A 16,512-nucleotide genomic window follows, 5' to 3' on the forward strand; every position below is an offset into this window, starting at 1 on the left:
TCATCATGCGTAAGAAAGTAACCTCATTTTTATGCATCTAAGATAGGAGAATAGAGAAAATAGTCCCTCTAATTTTCTGTCTTCTTCCAGAAACACAGGCATACAGTGCCATAGTTTGCCAGTATGGAGAATACAATTTATTTCAAAAAACTTTCTAGCACATGGCTAATGTTCAAGAAATATATTCAGGAAAAATATATTGACTTGGAAAACAAATTAAAGTAAGAAAACAAAACCTAGATGAGAAAGAACGAGTACTTCAGAACTTCTAAAAATCCAAAACACATCCAGGTGGATTTATCGCTGCAAATTACATATAAATAAAATAGCTCTTGTGGTTGAGGGAGAAGCCATGGGAGGATGTAAGCACACTGAGATCTGAATGTACTGTTCAAGTAGCTATCAACCTTGAGTACGACTAAAGATTATGTGAGGAATTTGTTTAAAATTCATGTTTGTCATCTTCAGAAATGTTGATTATGTAAGATCTAAGAATCTGTTCAGAAATGTTGATTATGTAAGATCTAGGAATATGTACTTCAACAGGCATCCTGAATGTTGCTGATGTGGGTTCTCTATAGACTATACTTTGGGAAACACTGTACTATACTCAGCAAAATTGAGATAATAGCTTAATAAGCTCATGAGACTCAAATGCTGAAAAAAAAGTTATAAGTTGTGAAGGATTATTACTTTTAGTGTTTGTGTCTAAGAAGAGGTAAGTACTAGACTGACATCAAAATGATCATCATCATCATCAGTGTATTTCTCATTAGAGAAGAATAATGAAATGAATTGTTTGTGAGGGCATATGTGGGGTTAAACTGAGTGATGGAGGCTCTGCGTGGAGGAAGGCTACTGTCGCTACTTGTTCCTGGGAGATGACAAATAGGTCATTCTGGGAGAGGTGCAAAATAATTGCAATTATTAAAAACAGGTTTCTTCCCCTCTTTTGAGGATGTCTGTATTCCATCTGCTACTATGTGTGGTCTCTGTTCTTCGTTACTCTATGCAACAGGTAGGATCCAAGAATATAACACAGAAAAACACATTGAAATTGTCTCTTCACAAAGTCCCTTGAAGGGGTGGGAAGCCCCTATAAATGTTTTGTCATCTCCTAATTCTTACAGCACACTTTATTAATCTGTGAGGAGAAATAAGAAGAAAGATATTGAGAAAGAAAGGATGAAAATGTACAAATTTATATTTTAAAATAGCAAGCAAAATACATATGGCGTATATATACACAAAATATATGCAACACATATATATACAGAGTACTATAAATCTAGTTCAATCTAGTAGTATAGATTTATATCTAGTACTGTACTTTAATACTAGATTTTAAACCGAGAATTCAAAAATTCTTCCTGAAAGGAATAATTTTACATCACTGGCTTTCTGTCTCCTTTCTAGCAATAATATGCCTATCTAATTATTTGATAACTTAAAATTATCAATTTTATAAAATGTGGAATATATACCAAATGGAATATTATTCAGTTTAAAGTACTCCTGCCATTTGTGACAACATGAATCAATGTGGAGGACATTATGTTAAGTTAAAAAAGTCAGACACAGAAAGAGAATTAGTGGATAATTTCACTTACATGTGGAATCTAAAATAGTCAACGCCACAGAAGCAGACAGTAGAATGGTGGTTGCCAAGGGAAAGAAGGAGGAAAAATCTGGGAGATGTTGTTTTAAGGTACAAAGTATCAGTTAAGCAAAATAAGTAAGTTCTGGAGATCTAATGTATAGCATGGTAACTACAACTGACCACTCTGTGTTGTGTGCTTGAAATTTGCTAAGAGAGTGGACTAAGTATTCTCATTACAAAAGAAAAAGAAGAAGAAGAAAGAGATTGGACGTGGTGAAGAGAGACAGAGAGAAAGAAGAAAGATAGAAAAGAAAAAAGAAAAGAAAAGAGAAAAGGGAAGGGAAAGGAAGTGAAAGAGTTGGAAGGAAGGAAGGAAGGAAGGAAGGAAGGAAGGAAGGAAGGAAGGAAGGAAGGAAGGAAGGAAGGAAGGAAGGAAGGAAGGAAAGGAAGGGAGGAAGGAAGGGAGGAAGGAAGAAAGTAAGGAAGATTATTTTTAGAGAATAGATTATCTAAAAATGTATTGAATCATGATAACCTAAACTTATTATTTTGTGAAGATTTAATGGCTCTTGATTTTAAAACCAAAGCTGGTCACAGATATAACTGAGTATCCCAAAATCTTATAATATTTTTAAATACAGCCATTTACCTACTGCTTTACTCTATCAAGAGCTTGGGACTATCTTATAACTTTCAAAGCCTACAAGAATAGTAATATTGAATAAAATACAGAGAATGCTAAATTTAGAGTCAGAAGTCTTTGCTCTTTCAATTATCCATCACAATTTTCCCTTTTGAAGTAAGAGTCAGTAAAATTCCCTGCACAGAACTGCACAAGAGAAAAGGAAAACTACAAAGTGATTTTAAAATGAAAGGCATATTTTGTACTAAAGGGCACTGACAAACTTTCAGGAGTACTGCGATAAGTGCTGGTCTTCTTCCTTCTTTCACGGTAACAAAAAACTCTTTCAGTGTAGGAATGACAGTGCTATTCTATAAATACTGATTAATTTGAGGGCTGTGAATGATTGTAGCTAGAGCTAGATTAAGGACAAAATGTCTTCTGCCTAAACAAATAGAATTGCATTTCATGGTACTCAGGATACAATGGTTATGCAGAGCCATTCAAAATCAAAGTGGTAATATAGCATCATGATTATGGGAAGAGGCTCCAGAGACAATTCAATGAGCTCAAATTCTAATTCCAACATTTACTAGCACTGTGACTTAGGTCAAGTTCCTCAGTTTCTTGGGCCTTGAGATTCTTTATTTAAGAAAAGAGAGTAAAATAATGCCTATTGTATCAAGTGGTTATGAGGATTCAGTGAGAGAATACAGGAAAAGTGCTTATCAGCTAACAGAGTTATAAGTGCTCAATAAATTATCATATTATTCTTAAACTTTAATCTCACATGGCACTGGTTGTCATTTCACCTTGAAAAACAGTTTCCTCAGGTAACCTTTTATGAATGGGCAGTGTTCCAAGGCATCTACAGTCTGTAGTTTTGCTACAAGGGGGAGTGTTTTTCATAATCAATGTTATTAAATAATTATTCATCAGTGGTATTTAAAAGTCTCTGAAAACCAGATCTGAGACAATCTTGCATCAAAGCAAGTTCTATGAGTCATATCTGAATAGACAAAATATAGAGAAAATTGTCATATTTGAATAGACAAAATAGAGATAAAATTATGAAGATTATTAAGTCAAGAACTACTTACCCTATATGCTCTGTTTCAGAGGTTTTTATGCCAAAGTTCATGGGAAAGTTACTCTGAAAGATTCATGAATCCTTTGATAGTGTACGCAAAATATTGCAGAAATGAATATTTGACGATTTCTCATGAAAAGCAATAAAACTTTTCATTAGATTCTCAAAAGTCTCTACGGCACAAAAAAAGGTTAAAAAATCTCTGGCCTAGCCTAGTTTTACAAATTTTCCCACCTGTGTCTGGATTGGTGTAAGCAATAGTGTTGAGAAATGTAAAAGTGTTTTAGCATTCCTTGGAATGCTATACTTACTATCTAGTTCAACGTGAGCAAGATAAATGCATAACACATATTCTGCTTCTCAAAGTCTTTAAACTGATTTGGAACACTAAATATATATGCAAAATAATAAACAATATCAAGTGGTTATGCTTAAATGTTAAAATTGAAGAAAAATATAAAAGGGGTGAGGGTGTAGTAGGTCATTGAAGGGAATGGGGAATGGAGCACAGCCATCCCTTGGTGTCTATGGGGATTTGTTCCAGGATCCCCTCAGACACCAAAGTTTGCAGATGCTCAAGTTCTTATGTAAAATAACCTAGTATTTGTATATAACCTGTACACATCCTCCCGTAAACTTTAAATGATTGCTAGATTGCTTGTAATATCTAATACAATGCTTACACCTCATTTCATTTGCATAGATTCAATATGGAACTTTTTTCTTAATATTTTCAAATCCACAAATGCCGAACCCACAGATACAGAGAACAGACTGTAATTAGAAAAGATATTGCAGAGGATAAAAATTGAGTGGGGACAATGATAAATGGATGGAAGATAGTTTTTTAAGAGGACAGTGATGGCCCTCTTAGACAGTAAAAGTAAAGATTTAAATCCAAAACAAAAGTCACGGAAAAAAGAAGTGACTCTGGCCTAGCTTTATTGTGAACAGCATACTTAAGAAGGTATGTGTAATGATTTGACTAGGTAGAGAAGAGCTAGATTTTGAGGAGCTCATTGTTACACTTAATAATTTTTGGCTTAAAGTGTTAAGGAGCAGAAGATGCTGAACACAAGACTTGTAAAGGGAAAAAATAGTATTTAAAAGAATAGAACATGGTTGGACTGTGAAGAATAAACAATTATTCCTGAGAGAGGGGAAGTCTGGAGTAAGTTAAGAGAGTAGCAGTTTTCAGAAGTGTTCATAATTTATACAGTATATAATGTATAATGCAATACATTTCTGTATTTCTGTAAGGGTTGGACATCTCAAGCTGCTACATCAGCTCAGAATATAGTAGATACATATAGCATGGCAAACAGTTCACCAGATGAAAGACAAGTTGATTGTAAGTCATAGCAGTCTCCAAGGCACTGTATGTTGCAGATCACTAGCAATACCTTGAAAAAAGGCCTTTTTGGAGGAGGATGTGTAACTCTCCATTGATTTCACACACATCCAGGAGTCAAGCAATACCAAAAAAGCCTTGTCCCAACATTTGATATCATTCAGAGTAGTAAAAGAACATTACTGTTTTGTCTATGAATATTATGTGACATTATCCAAAAGTCGCCTTGCCTTCCCTCTTAAGTCCCCCGCCTTGACAGAAATCAGCTTTCAGAAGATAAAGTTATCATGTATTCAAAAGTTTAAAAACAACGATGAAACTAAGGCTTTAAACCATCTCTTTTTTTCCTCAACTTCAAATGTTTTAATAACTTCATTCATCTCTTTCTCCTACCTTGCTTACTTTGAGTAATAGACCACTGTCTTGCACCTTTTCAAAGATTATTCTCTACTTTTATTTCTTGACCAATCAGTATTTTGGCATGACTCTTAATGCACACAAAAGTTTAAATTGGGAAGTAGAATTACCCAAGTAGAGAAAAATTTAATTCATGTTTTAAGCAATTAAGGCACAGTTATTAATTCATTAAATAGTCTTACTGGGCTTTATATTAAATTAAGACCTTGCTTTCCATTTCACTATAAAAGATGGGGGGCAGTAGGCAGGAAAGGTATTACCATAACTTTTCTGTATGTGTATGTGTGTGTGTATATATGGAGATATATATATATATATAATATATATAAGAGTATATATATATATATACTCTTAATAATAGCACATTCTGAAAGGCCTTACTATGTGCTAGGTTCTGTGCTAAGAACTTTAAATGCATTTTCTTGTGTGCACAATGCTAGATGCATCAGTCACATGCACTGTCTCACATGTAATAGCCTTTTAACGGCACAATAAGTTGAAAACTATTATTATTTTCATTTCAGAGATGAGGACAGATTAAATATTGTGCCCACAGATACTGAGCTAATAAGAGACGAAATCTAGATTTGAACCTGGAGTCCAACACCAATGGCTAACTGATATGCAAATCTCTCCTTACAATTCTTGTCTTTTAACAGGGTGATGCACCTTCTGTTCAAAGTTAACCTGTGTTCTGAGCCCCAACCCTCCTCTCTCCTGGAGTTTACTTCATCCATTATCTATCCTTTCTCCACTCTCTTTGATATCTCCAACTTTACTGGTTTCTTTCCAACAGAATAAAGGTAATAACTGTCCATTAAGTTAAAAATGAAAGATCTAATTCACTGATTTCCATAAAGCTCCATTATAGGTAGCACCTTGGGAACACTTGTATTACAAAGCAATACAGAGGATAGAGGAATCATTCTGTGCCCACCCTGACATCTGCTCCTCTGCTTTCATCACTAACAGTGGCATGGGCTGAGCAAAGCACCTAGTGGGAATTGCTATACCTGGTGAAGCAGCACTGGTGCTGCCATGCCTGGAGGAAGATGCTGGCATCAGGAAAGACAACAGGGCTTGGTAGAGAAAAGCAAAGTAGTAACATGATGGAAGACCAACAGAAACTATTAGGGACTTCTGTACTCAGCAGGGGATTGGGAACCACCAGGTAGAAACTGTTGTCCTAGAAGAACAGCAAGAAAGGTGACAGTATTCAGGGGAGTATCCCTTAATAGCTGTAACTAACAAGAGTCATGGGTTTGCAATATCCCCTGGGGCATTATAACCACAGCAGAAACTACAAGGTGATTACAAAGGAAGAAAATTATTGCGTCTGAGCGAGAACACAGGTGAAGTAACAGCAACACTCAGAAACTACAGGACCCAGTAGAGCCACTACCATTCTATCATGTGAAGCAGAATAGTGACTACTGCTGGCAAAATTTTCTTCATCACTGTAGGTGAGACACCACCCAGAAGGTCCTCAAAATTCTTGGGAGAGAATGTATAATATAAAAAAAATTACTGTTTTTATAAAATAACAAAACATTAATCCTTAACAAAATAGTTCATGATAGAGAAACTTTTCAAGGAAGCTGATACACTAGAAGAATTTATTTCCTAGTATGACTCTACATGTCTTAATTTAAAATTGTGTCTGATTTGTACAGTAAATCCTAAGATGAAAAAAGTTTTGTTGTAGGATTTCCCAAATTGTAGATGCTTCTTCTGTCTGGAAAAGACCCATTTCAGCAAGGGAGCCCTGAGAAGTATTCCATGCTCTTTATTTTGAAGACGAGGACAGGAAAACTATGAAACTGGGTAGCTGCCATGTTAATTTCCTAGGGCTGCTGTAACAAAGTACCACAAACTGAGTGGCTTAAAACGACAGAATTTACTCTCTCACAAGTCTAGAGACCAGAATCCAAAACCGAAGTATAGCAGGATAGTTTCTTCTGGAGGCTGTGGGGAGAGAAACCATTCATGCTTATCTCCTAACTTCTGGTGACGGCTCTTCTTGGCATTCCTTGGTTTGTAGCTGCTTCACTCTGGTTTCTGCCTGCATACTTCACCTTGCTGTCTGTCTACCCTCTGTGTGTGTTTCCTCTGTTTCTTCGAATCTCTCTTTTTAGAAGGACACCAGTTATTGGATTTAGGCCTACCCCAATTCAATATTACCTTATCTTAATTTGATTACATCTGCAAAAACCCTATTTCCAAATGAGGTCATTCTCACAGGTACTGGGGGTTAGGACTTCAACCTATCTTAAGGGGTGGAGACAGAGGCACAATGTAACCCACAACAGCTGGTTTTCCTTCTTCTTTTCCTCCCTCTCTCTCTCTTTTTCCCCTGTCTTTTTCTCTTTTTTTTTTCTTTCTTTCTTTCTTACTTGTTACTGAAACCAATTTTTCTCCCATAATCCCTGCCTCCCAATGCCGCTATCTCTCTGTTAGCTGGGCTTGTGGGTAAAAACAGTAAGTCACAGATTATAATTATGTTGATCCTTTCAACTGGTTCAGTAAATTGAGTTAGGTGGAGTAAATTTTGAGTAAATTGCTGGTTTGTTTAATTAGCCAATTTAGGCAAAAAGGTCAATACAGTTGTAGATATAAACAAATATAATTTTAAAATAATAATGTATTTACTTTTTTAATAGTTATCTAAAACAATAAATTTGATGTTCTTTAACTTTTAAGTTTTCTGATAGCTTGACTAAATTAACTAAACTGGGTAGGAACCAGACACAATCAGAGGATGAAGAATCTTGATGTTTCCATTCTAATTTTCTCTTATTGTTGTTGTTAGGAAACAAAACAATATATTTAGCCTCTTATTTTCAACTTAAATTGAGGATAACTGTAGACCTTGATGGGGAAAAGGTAAACTCATAAATAACTATTTGCTAGTTATAGATCTGATAAATGGACTTTTAAGATATTAATCAATGGTACATATAAGCAAGAGCAGTCTTTCTTTAGTAAATCTATGCTCACTGATTTTTATTTAACTTACAAATTGTCCAGAAACATTTCATTTTTCCACGTGGCCCTTGTATTTCTTTTCCAAGTAGTTGGCCCTCTCTTTCATAGTAGCTAAAAGCCAGATATAGAGATTTATTTGCTTAAAATTAAAAAAATGCCTTATATTTTGCTGATATCCCATTTGCCTAAATAACAGCCAAATTCATTGTTGTATTAATGATGATTCAGTCACATTGTGACTTGCAACTGAAGGGGTCTGTCATAAATGTATTCATTAACTTAAAACAATCTGTTTTCTCCAAGTTCAAGAAACACAATATGTTGTGTATCCACAAGCCTAAATATGAAAGAGTAACTTCCTGTGTTTGCCTATGGGGATAATAGGTACACTGTTAAATGAGATGATGAATCAAGGTGTACTGCAAGCCATGGAGCTGTTCCAAAGTTAGGCACATTCCTAGGCTAAAGAAGGCACATAAAGATCTTTAAGTATTTTTATGTGACTTCACAATTTTGGTTCCAAGGCCTTTCATTTTTGCCACGAATGAGAAATAAACGTCCTTTTGAGTTAGAGTTTGCAAAAATTTTAGCTTATTTTTATATCCCTACTGGTTCCTCTAACATATCAATGTTTTTAAATGTTTATAGTGTCTTCATTACTATAAAAATAATGCATATAAGTTTAAGAAAATTTGAAAATATAAAAATATAAGAATCACATTTATGATTATCCATAATCCTGCCACCCAGAAATTATAATCAAATTGATCACTGGTACGATTTTCACCCTATGATTAGACCCCATCCTACAGATTGTGGGAACCAGAGCAAATCAACCAGCGTGTTGACTTCTTTCATTCAAATATTTGGATAAAATCTGGTTTATAATAACAGTACAGGGAAGCATTAAATGGACCACAAAAACTCTAAAGGAAGTGATCTTTCCAAGCAAAAGGTAGAGGAAGCATAATGGACAAATTAATATCAGTTTTTCACATAAAATCTGAGGTTTCCTTTCTGTAGTTGAGAAGTTGGGTTTGAGTCAGATAAAAGGGAAAGAGTCTTAAGCTGATGCATTGTGTCGGCAGAAGCCACTGTAAATTGACAGACTGTTCTAGCCATAAGAATAATCCAATGCCAATTTGAAAGGGAGTCTGTAGAAATTCAATCAAAACCAGAAATTACAGTTATTACACCTGGATAATACCTACTAATTTGCTTTTCCTACATGCAAAATGATTGCAAAACAAAATTACTGAATTTAAAAAACTTTTTAAAAACATTAATAGGCAAAATTTTTTATTTAGCTTAACATGACTTTCTTTTCTCCAGAAATGTGTGTTTATAGATAAACAATCTCTTGATTCTGACTTGCAAAAACACCCTAAATTCAACCTCTCTGAATTTGTTATGGAGAGGCAATATCATATACTATAGATTTTTTTTTTCCAATACAGAGGAAGTCCTCAATAAATGTTTTGAGTGAATAGTGAGATTACAGAGGGTACAGAGACGATACTGAATCACCAATATTCTTAGTTACAAACTACAGAAACCAAATCTCTGTGGAGAAAATGGCATTTGTTGGGAGGGTACCAGGAAGCTCACAAAATCAACTTCAGCCTTGAAACCCAAAGTCACGAAACAAGTCCCACCAAAGCAAGCTGATGTCACAGGCTAATAATACCATAAGAATATTCTAGTTTACAAAAATGCCACTACTGCTGTCACAAACATCCCCCAAGTTTTCAATTCCCATGCATTCTTCATTAACTGCCTTTGAAATTCTCTAAGTTCTAGACATGAGAATCCAACTAACCAAGCTAAAGTCATAGATTTTAACCTGGCAAATGGCTGGAGGCGAGGATTGGAAATATCTGCCCCAATGAGAGACTCAACAGTAGGAAACAAGGCTCTTATTTTAAAATTCCTTCAAAATAGAAAGAGTCTTGAATGTGGATAGCCAAAAATGACAAAATAAAAGTAATATTGCACTTACTGTGTCCCTACTGTGTCTCAGGCTTTCTTTGTAATTTTGTACTCAGTAACATTATGATCCTTATTGTGACTTCATTATGACTCTGCAAAGTCATTATTATTCGCATGTTTTAGAGAACGAAACCAATTACAGAATTTGTGACTTGCACAGATTCACACATCAAGTCAACACTGTAGTTAGGATAGGGAAATAGGAAGTCTGGGTTCGAGGTCTGAGGCTCTAAACATTGATTTATACTGAAGGCTCCAAAATACTCCTAAACGTCTCCCTTCCCTGCTTGTTATAATCCCTGAAGTTTCAGCATGCAATTTCTATTTAGGTTGTAATCCTCTAATAAAAACCTTTATTGATGTTCTATCAAAATATCAATACATGTGACCCATCTATGCCATGAAATATGTTTACCATCTTTAAAACTAAAAAGGTAAAACTGATATACCAAGACACGTGGTGAAGTTTTTAAAGTATTATATTATAATGTTGATATTATAAAATCAGAAATATGTATATGAGAACATATTTATGTATAAATGTATAGAAGGAGATCAGAAAGATGAATATCAAACTCTTGCCAGCAGCGTAAGAGTGAATGAGTGGACATTCATACTTTACATTGTTCTGTATGGTATGAATAATTAAAAAAAAAACTTTAGATTTTATCATCTAAAAACTATAAATATATGTAAATATAGATCTATAGATCTATGTAATTATTTATATTTCTATTAAGAGAAGCACTTTTTCTAGGATATAAGTAATATCTGAAAGACAGTAGAAGAGCATTAAAACCAATTGAGTCGAAGAAAAAGAATGACACAGTTTTAGAGTCAGACTGACTGACTTTCATTTTAATGTGGATACTGGAATTTTCTAAATGGCATTAGACTTCAACAGTCATTTCATGTCTTAGTTTTCTCATTTGTATAATGACAATAGGAGAAAAAAATTAAAAACCCTATTTTGCTGCACTGTTTTAAGGATTGTAGTTAGCATGGGTAAAGAGCCTTGCAGGTATAAGGTGCCAGTAGATGTTAAAAATGCCACCAAATGCTTACTCTGAAGACACATCTGTGTCTAAGGCTCAGCAAGCTGAGGCATGCTGATAAAATACAGTGGGGAATGAGACCAAGTTCTGGAAGAAAAAAAAAGAAATAAAGATCTGTCATATTTTCTGGGAAGTCCTTCCATTCTAACCTTATCTTTGAAAAGCAGCTTGCTCAAGGCCGTGTCTGGTTTATGTGACTTCCCCTTCACTTAAGCTGTGTACTCCCATGGGCCCAACTGCCAGGACACTAATCAGGCGGGATCTCTCTGGAACCCACACGTAGGTTTCTGTCCCCTTGCTCTCCTTCTCTACCACTTTCTCTTTCTCTAGCTCCTCTTTCTCTTTTGTTCTTTATTTTATTTTGTGTAGTGGTTACCACAGTCATTTATTATTAGTAAAATTAGGAATATATGTTTGGGACATAATCCTCTCTTGCCAAGGCTGTGGAGAGAGAATATTTCAAAATTAAAACTCTTCTCTACCTTGACCAAGTAATCAAGATTTATGTCACCAATGGTAATGCATATTTATATCAAGTACCCCCTGATATGATGTGATGACAAGGGCATTCCACCTCTGTAATTGTCAACCCAAAAATGTATAACCCCAGTCCAATTATGAGAAAATATCAGCAAACCCCACCTGAAGAATATTCTACAATATATCTGACTAGTACTCTTCAAAAGAGTCAAGATTATGAAAGACAAGGAAAGACTGAGGAACTGTCATAAAATATAGGAGACTAAGAAATTGTGGTGACTAAATGCAGTGTAGGACCCAGGATTGGACTCTGGAACAGAAAAATTATTCTAGTGAAAAGTCTGGTGTTTAGTTAATAGTATTATAACAATGTTAATATCTTGATTTTTGTCATTATACTATGATTATGTTAGATGTTAACATAGAGGAAAGTGAACATAGGGCAATAAGAGACTCTCTGTTATCTTTGCAACTCATCTGTAAATCTAAAATTATTCAAAATAAAACATTTAAAAATGTTGTCTGATTGCTAATGTTTTGTTTCTTTGTGGGTTTTGTAGTTGTTCGTGTTGTTTATTTGGTTGGCTTTTGAGACAGAGTCTCATTCTGTTGCCCAGGTTGGAGTGCAGTGGCATAATCACAGCTGACTGCAGCCTCCACCTCCCATGCCCAAGTGGTCCTCACCTCAGCCTCCTAAGTAACTGAGACCACAAGTGTGTGCCACCACTCTTTTGTTTTATTCTGTATTTTTGTAGAGATAGGGTCTCAACTATGTCGCCCAGTCTGGTCTTGAACTCCTGGGCTCAAGCAATCTTCTCACCTCATCCTCTCAAAGTGTTTGGATTATGGAGTGAGCCACCGTGCCTGGCTTGATTCCTAATGTTGATGAGCTATAACCATTTTGATGACTTTATTGCCTAAATAGTATTTCTTCATTTTCACAGTTCATTGTACTTATACAATGGCTTTAGTTTTAATCCAAAACACTGTCCCATCTATTATCACCATATTTCTCTTTAATAACTTAGATTTTTCATCTCTTTAAAGTATATAAATTGCCTTTATATACACTGTCTCACCAAATCTTACAACAATTGCTTCAGGTGGACAAAGCAAGAATCCTCACTGCCACATAAAGGATGAGAAAAACAGTGACAAAGACAGTTTAAGAGATTCACTTTATGGTATATGAGTTAGTGACAATCTTAAGGAGAACGTGGTTTGGTGCAATTCAACAATTCTTTTTTTAAAAAGAGCAAAGAATCTGAACAGACAGTTCATCAAGAAAGATATACTATACAAATGGACAAAAGCACACAAAAGATGCTTGACATCATTAGTTTGTCAGGGAAATGAAGATCAAAAGCACAAGAACACATCACTTTACACGCACCAGGATAGCTAGGATTAAAATAAAAACTCAATAATATTGGTGAGGATGTGAAGAAATCAGAACAGTCATACACTTCTGGTGAGAAGATAAAGAGAAAAGTTACTTTTGAAAATTGTTGGCAATTCCTCAAATGATAAATTGTCAAGTTACCATAGGATCCAGCAATTCTACTTAATATATATTCAAGAAAAATGAAGACACATGTCTACAACAAAAACTTATACATTCATGTTTCTATCAGCGTTATTTATAATAGCCAAAAGTTGAAAATAATCCTAATGTTTGCCGAGAAAATGATGAATAGACAAATGTGTTATAGCCATATAATGAAATATTATTTGGCCGTGAAAAGTAATGAAGTACTGATAGGTGCTACAAATGGATAGACCTTGAAAACATTATGCTAAGTAAAACACACCTATCACAAAAGACCTCATACTATATGATTCCACTCATATGATAGTCCAGAATAGGGGACTCCATAGAGAAAGGGTAGATTTGTGGTGGCTTAGGGCTAGGAAAAGGGTGTAGGAATTGCTAAAGAATATGGTGTTTTTTGAGGTGACGAAAATGTCTAAAATTGACTGTGGTAATAGCAAAGACATGGAATCAACCTAGATGCCCATAAATGGTGGACTGCATAAGGAAAATGTGGTACATATACACCATGAAATACCACACAGCCATAAAACGAAATAAAATCATGTCCTTTGCAGCAACATGGATGCAGTTGGAGGCCATTATCCTAAGTGAACTAATACAGGAACCAAAAACCAAATACCACATGTTCTCACTTGTTAAGTGGAAGCTAAATATTGAGTACACATGGATACAAGGAAGGGAACAATAGACGCCAAGATCTGTTTGAGGGTGGAGTGTGGGAGGAGGGTGAGGACTGAAAACCTACCTATCAAGTACTTTGCTGATTACCTGGGTGACAAAAGTATCTGTACACCAAACCCCCGTGACATGCAATTTATCCGTGTAAAAAACCTGAACATGTACCCCTTGAACCTAAAACAAATGTTGGGAAAAAAAAATAAGATGACAAATGGGCAAAATCTACAAACACATAATTCATAAAAGAAATACGGATGCCTAATAAATACATGAGAATTTTTTTAAATGTACTGTGGTGATGGTTAAACATATCTGTGGATGTACCAAAAACCATTGAATTGTATGCTTCAAATGGGTGAAATGTATGATGTGTGAATTATATCTCAATAAAATTGTTTTGAAAAATGTAAAATTATAACATTATTTTCCACAATGAGTCAAATCAGAAATAAAAATAAGTGAATAAAACAGTTGGCTTTCCTCATGATGCTCAAATCTAATGGATGAAATAATAAATAATTGTGTGAAAACTGTGGTCTAGACATTCTAATTCTTAAACCAGGAATTTTTTTTACATGTAATATAAATCATCCAGCTAAGAAGTCAGGCAATTATCCCCATTTTCAAAGCAGGAAAGCAACACATATGCTCCATAGAAGATCCATTTCTTTTTTTTTCTTTTCTTTTTTTTTTTTTTTTTTTGAGACGGAGTCTGGCTCTGTCACCCAGGCTGGAATGCAGTGGCGCGATCTCGATTCACTGAAATCTCCACCTCCTGAGTTCAAGCAATTCTCCTGCCTCAGCCTCCCGAGTAGCTGGGATTACAGGCGTGAGCCAACACACCCAGTTAATTTGTGTATTTTTAGTAGAGACAGGGTTTCACCATGTTGGCCAGAATGGTCTTGATCTCGTCGCCATCTCCTGACCACGTGATCCGCCCACCTCGGCCTCCCAAAGTGCTGGGATTACTGCATTGACCCACCACGCCCGGCCCATTTCTTCAGTTCAACAATACCAGACCAAGATGAAAGAAGAGAGAAGGAAATATTAGCCATGTACTTAATGAAACATTACCTTCAGCCACAATCCTGACACTTTCAAGGCTCTGTTCATCCCTGCTACAGGTAAGATGTCTCGTTCTGAAAATTCTGGAAGTGTCAATAGTGAAGAGTAACCCACAAAAAAGGGGACGCCTTTATAGAATGTAAACTCTAGCTCAACACTTACACATGGTGAAGATCATATTTGAAAACACTTTGTGCCTGATCTTTGGTTGATGACATTTGCCCATTTAATATGCATGTGGAGGTAGAGTGAATCGCTTTCCCTCGGAAAAACTACATATATATGTACATACAATCATATATAATCATATATAATTACATTTAAATATGTAACATATGTTATATGTAATATACATAAGTTATTGTAACATATGTTACATATTTATATATTTATAAATATATAAATATATATATTTATATATGTAAATATATATATTTATATATGTAACATATGTTATATATAATATACATATGTATATATAACAGTCCCCAACAGAAAAGAGATGTAGTTTCAATATTCTCAATTTTAAAAGCACATACATATATTTTTTCTTAGTCTGCAAAGTTTGAAATTCATATCAATTTTAGGATTCTGTAATTAAGCCTAAGTTTGGGAATATCTATTGAATATCTAAATGGAGATACACAAAGGTTTTCTGTGATCTAGATCTCTCCTAGTTGAGAAAAAAGTGTTCCCAGTAGAAAAGTTGATATCGTCATTTGATAGCACATTTCAAGCTAAAGTAAAATAAAAAACTGCAAACAGAAAATAGTTCTAAAATTTTTTATTCCCTTTTTATGTTTCAGAAGTTTCTTTGATATTGTCAGCACCTTGAGATCAGTGTGAGCATGTTATCTCACATAGAAAAACAGTATGGAGTATATGAGATATCTTGGTGCAAGCAATTATGTAGCCATATAAATAAATAATCAATGGTTATAAAAAGAAAAACAATATGGTATAGCAGAAAGAAGTACAATTTAGGAAATTGGGCAAACCTGTATTCATTCTGGCTCTGCTATCTACCCGCTGTGCAACTTTGAACAAGTTGCTGAAACTCTCTGAGCCTTAAGCTTATCATCTGTCCGTAGAGTTCTCTTTTAACTTGGAGAAGTTAGTTTTGTTGTCTTTGCTAAAGATCACTTCAGAGGCGCTGTAGCTCTTCTTCTGCAAAGTTAATCACAGGAAAGGTGAAAAATCAACTTGTCTAAAGAATACAGGGGCCTCCTAGGAAGATTTTGACTGATATTCTTCAACGTCTCCCTGGAATTCAGAAGTAACACAATTCATTGACATAAACTGATATGTCCGTGAGAATTACCAGGGGCAAGAAATGATAGGAAGCCTCCTGAGACCGAAGAAAAAGCGAAATAAAGCTGTTGGCTATAGTTAAAACAGGTGTGTTTAAACTGGGGTTCTATAAATGTAATTCAGATGGTCCATATATTTAAATAGGGAAACAAGAATACATTTAACTGAAATTTAATATTTTTTCTATTGTGAATATAGAAAATAAACAACAGCATCATTAATAATATTGATAACTGTCACTAATAGACATCACAGATATCTCAAAATATTATTTATACTCATTACTCCAACTTGGAAACTATTAGACATGCCAC

At 34.9% G+C, this 16,512-nt stretch overlaps 1 pseudogene; it reads right to left on the reverse strand.

Annotated features, from left to right (window-relative positions):
* The window catches only part of LOC105490939 (caspase-3-like), a 29,860-nt pseudogene extending 13,892 nt beyond the window's left edge, over nucleotides 1–15,968 (reverse strand).
* Nucleotides 15,969–16,512: the final 544 nt, after the last annotated feature.

This window comes from Macaca nemestrina, chromosome 5 (assembly GCF_043159975.1).
Source record: "Macaca nemestrina isolate mMacNem1 chromosome 5, mMacNem.hap1, whole genome shotgun sequence".
In the NCBI taxonomy this organism is placed as follows: Eukaryota; Metazoa; Chordata; class Mammalia; order Primates; family Cercopithecidae; genus Macaca; species Macaca nemestrina.